Source organism: Asparagus officinalis, chromosome 1, assembly GCF_001876935.1.
Source record: "Asparagus officinalis chromosome 1, Aspof.V1, whole genome shotgun sequence".
Classification (NCBI taxonomy): Eukaryota; Viridiplantae; Streptophyta; class Magnoliopsida; order Asparagales; family Asparagaceae; genus Asparagus; species Asparagus officinalis.
The window spans coordinates 36,124,754-36,129,679 of record NC_033794.1 but is presented as its reverse complement, the minus strand read 5'-3'; positions in this window follow the sequence as shown (position 1 = coordinate 36,129,679).

Sequence of the window (4,926 nt, the reverse complement as noted above, 5' to 3'; positions counted from 1 at the left end):
GACACGGTGAAGAAAGGGATATTCTAGCTCTGTGAGAAATACCGCCTCCTCCTTGACCGGCTCTTTCCCCCGATGAGTTGACTCACTGTGGTGAGCAGACGATCCTCCCTCATCAGCAAGAGCTCTAGCCTTGGCTCCCTCTTCTTGAGGAGCCTCGATTGGCTCTTCTGGGGCCAACTCATCCAGATGGATGGTGTCGCCGCCTAAGATTCTTGTTCTTCATCCCTCAGGGCCTCCTCCTCCATCTATGAACAAGGGTGGCAGAAGGCTCTGCCTCAGTCGTCTCAACCTCCATTTAGTGAGAGTCGTGGTAGAGACGCTTTACGGGCCTAGCAGACGACCCTTCCTGGGGGGTCGGCCAAAGGAGCGGTCGGCACCATCGCCGCTTTCACTGTCCCTAAGATAAGGGCTGAAGCCCTCTCCTGGTTTTTGGCAGAAGGAGGCACGACAGAACTTTGGCAACTCGCAGGACCGAGTTGGCAAGCAGATGATCGACTCGATGAGAGCCTGCATACGCATTGATCTGATCAAGCGCATCTCTCTTGGCATCGAGCAAGTCACCCTCCATGAGTGCATCCCTCTTTATTCGGGCGAGTTCAAGCTGTCCAACTCCAGGTCGTCCCTCACAACCCAGACAAACTTCTCCTTCTAGTCCTTGTGCGAGTCAGGAAGGCCGATGATGAGCCTGAACTTCCCCACCATCTGTTATGGTGTTTTCAGTTACCAAATTACGGCCCTTTGTTAGCTACGGACAAGTGTCCTCCTGTATGCACCGCTCAAGTCAAATTGATGGTCAAACAACCAAGGATCCCGACGTAACCGAACCGTTGAGTCGACATCTCTTTATGTCGACACGAAAGGCGGTACTTGTCGAACCTCTTGTCGAAGATGGCTCGCATCGAGCTCACTCGACCAGTTATTCGACGCCTCACGAGATCGACTCGAAAGGCATTACTTCTCGGCGAAGCTATAGGACGACTTGGAAATTTTTGGTTTTTTCTGCAATATGATGAAAGATTTGGGGTTTAATGTAATTTACATAAATAGGAACTTGAATATTAAAACAATAATGAACATTTGTTTATCTGTTCTTAATCATGAAGTTGGTTTGGCAAAAATGAAGACAGAATACGGATAATGGGTGACAAAGATAGAAATAAATAGAATGTTTAATTAATTAAGAATGTTCTTTTTGTAATAAATATAAACAGAGATCAAAGAATTTTATTAAAGTTAATGTTTATTTTTTCGTAAAAAATAGATTGGTGAGGAGTGAGAGATAGATAATAAATTATAGAATTAACTGTGGATTAATTAAGAGAATACATGTTTAAGGAAAGGATAAAAAAGTTCCAAACTGAAAAAGAGCAAAGAGGGGAGGAAAAAAAAGAGGTCAGACAAAGATATCTATGCACACCGCCACTTCACTAGTCATCAGTAGTAATAAACAATAACACAATGGAAAATACATGTGCAGGTTAGAGAAGTAACTTGAAAGACAATTTAGATGCTCATGATGTTGATAATGATAGAGACAAGATTTTTTTTCCTCCCACGTTCATTTTGTGTATTTTAACAATGGGTTTCTAAAGTCTAAGAGCCGAGCATTTTGGTCCCATTTTACTTGTTTATATTGCTTTCAAAGGTATCAAACGTCATTTTCTCCACTTAAAAGTTGGAGTTTGGGGAAACCCTTCTTAGAATAAAAGTAGTCTTGGCCCTTTGGTTATTATATTATTATTTTATCATAATTAATATGTCAATAAATCAATTATTATAAATTTGATGCTATTTATAGGAGATTGAATTATTAATGAAAAATCAAAACTAATCTTATCCATGGTTGACCTATGTATTCATGGTTTATTTGAAACTATACATCCTTAGTTAAAATTCCTATCATCAAATAAGTTTCTATCCTATCACATGAAATTCCACGAAACGGTTATGTATCTAAACTTTATGCATGCACCCTAATTAGCTATTAAAAAAATTCATCTAAACTCTCTAATTTTTTATTTATAAATTAAAAGTTCTTCAATCCATTATGCTATAATGTCATCCTCGCCTATGTTAGTCTACAATCACCAATAAAAAGGAATAAATTTCCATCTAACCCTCCAATCTATCTTATTTATAAATTAAAATTTAATCCAAATTTAATGAGACACCTTTCTTCAGTTTTTCTTTTTTTCTCTTTTAAATTTAAATTACAATATTGTATAAAAGATTTATCTCTGAACCAATTTTATTCTGTTAGTGTATGCTCACTTGTGTCTGTGAACATCTGCATTGTAATTATTTATCTTCTTTGAACTTTTTTAGATGGGATGTGTATGAGGCCAATTACTATCGTGAAAAACTTTAACTTTTTTTGTTTATATGCTTATTTGCACTATAATATCCCAAAAATCATTTTAGGTGCTCATAAGTAATAGGTATGAAGAATGAGGAAAGAGATTTCTCATCAGAAAAGAGTCATTATGATCAATTTCTATCTGTAGAAAATATTTGTGCTATGATCTAAGTAAAAAAGGAAATATGTATGATGTATATAATCTTTTTTAGATATAGAAAATTTATGTACTATCTTTGATATGCCTAGTATATGCCTAGCTTTCAGATAGTTATGAACTTTCACAATCTTGAAGCACCCTATATTTTCTACTACTCGGTTGCATTGACAGGTAGCCATTAATAAGTAGGGTTTATTTTATGTAACATTGTTACATGTATATCGCCTCATGCAATACTTTGTTATTCAAAAGTTATGACATGTTGATCAAGATCTTTTATTTCAATTTAAGGAGTAGCTTCACACATGTAGTTCAACTTATTTATTTTTTAGGGACAGAATGTTATGAACACCTAAAAATATAAAGATTAGGAAGCATTATTGCAATATATTTTATGGTAAAAATAAACTATTTGACAACGAGTTATAATAATAAAAATATAAACAAAAAATATGATATTCGATCGTGTGCAATGCACATGCATTCCACCTAGTATATCTTTTTTTTTTACAGAAAGAAATAAGGTGAGATACCCTGTTCATATATCATTAAGTCTTCAAAATCCTATCCTAACCTAGTAGTGAGTAGTCTTAGTACTAACGAGATCAAATAAAGCATATTCAAAAATAGGGAGAGGACCATGGCTGTCACCCATTACAAGAGATATATAAATTTAAAGAAAAAGAACTCAGACTAGACAGTTCTAGAGAGAAGGTTAGGAGGAGGAGTATACATTATTCAGAGCTACAACAGAGCTCATACTTGCATCAAAGCCAAAATTATAGGTAAAACAATATATAGACGTAGCTAGTTACAAAGAGAAGATTTTTGGACAACATGTGGACTCCTCAAAAATTATCGTCCACTCGAGCAATGTCTTGAGATGTTGAATCATATTGCAACAGTAGTTTAGTTAATCCCCTCTCGACCACTAGTTTCTAAATAGTGGTAGCTCTCTTAGATGCAAGTTTACATATCCATATCATTATGAAATGAGTAATGTTAGAAACCACATCATGGGGAGAGACATTAGTCTCTTTGAAAATTTGATTATTCCTTTCCCTCCACAAACACCAACAAAGAGATGGGAAAAGAATAGACCATATAATTTTATCTTCTTTATCCACCATAAAAAAGCCATGTGATTCGATAACATAACTAAACTCATGGGGTAATGTAGATATCTAAAGAAAGGGCAAGAAGAAAGACCAAACTTACTTCACATAGGAGCACTTAAGGAATAAATGTTCATCACTTTTAGGGTCTTTATTGCAAAAAGGAACAAGTAGTGTCTCCAGTCCATCCTTTTTTCCTTAGAGTCATCTTAATTTTGAGCTTCCTCTTGGTTAGAATCCAAAGAAAGACTTTCGCTTTAAGAGGCGTGATGGAATTCCAGATGAAATTGTATCCTTTGAATGGAATTCTAGAGCTGTTGATGAAGGTATATATAGATTGGATAGTGAAGGAGCCAGAAGAATGGTATGGTCACCATGCCACATTATTGGCATTGGTTGGTTAGGAAGCAAGATTAGAGAGAAAATCTCTAAGAGCAGAGACCTTAGATTTTTCCTTATTGGTAATAGGCCTTCTAATCAACGGGTGCCATCTCCAATGATTGTTGAGGAGAATCCCTTGACATCTAACACTAACATTAGTTGAGAGAGAGAGAGTTTGTAGGCCTAGGGAAAAAGAGATTTCAGAGTAGTGGGACCTATCCATTTATTCTCGCAGAATCTAATACAAAACCCTTTTGCCTAATTTCCATTAAATTAGACTCCTAAAAGTCTAATTGTTAAAGAATACATCCTACCAGAATCCAGAAGTATATTGGCCTGGAGGTGTGCAGCGAGGGTTTGGGTGATGAGATGAGTACAATGGAGTGAGGACTTTACCCAAAAAGGACTCATTTTGAACTACCTTCCATATACATCTTGAAATGAGGGAAAGATTGAAATCATGGAGGTTAATAAAGCCCAGACCCCCTTCTTTTTTAGGTTTACAAATCAGACAAATCAGACTCTATTTAATCAGAGACTTACAAGGAGAGTGAGTGTCTTTGAAGCACCCCCCCCTCCAAATAAGAAGTTCCTTCTAATCCTGTCCATTGCCTTTATAGGCCATGAAGGGAGCTTGAAAAAGGATAAATAGTATAGGGGGGAGAAGCTAAGACAGGGTTGATTAGGGTCAACCTACCTATAATGGAGAGTTGCTTACTTTTCCACAAGGATAGTCTCTTAGACATTTTATCTAACATAGGCTACCGGTCTTGCTTGGTAAGGGATCCCTTTTTCATGAGAATGTCAAGGTAAGTGAATGGGGTAGAGGTAAGAGCAAAATTTAGGGTGTTGGCAAAGATGGCACCCTTTATAAGTGATTTGCCAAAATAGAATAAGTTGGTCTTCTCATAGTT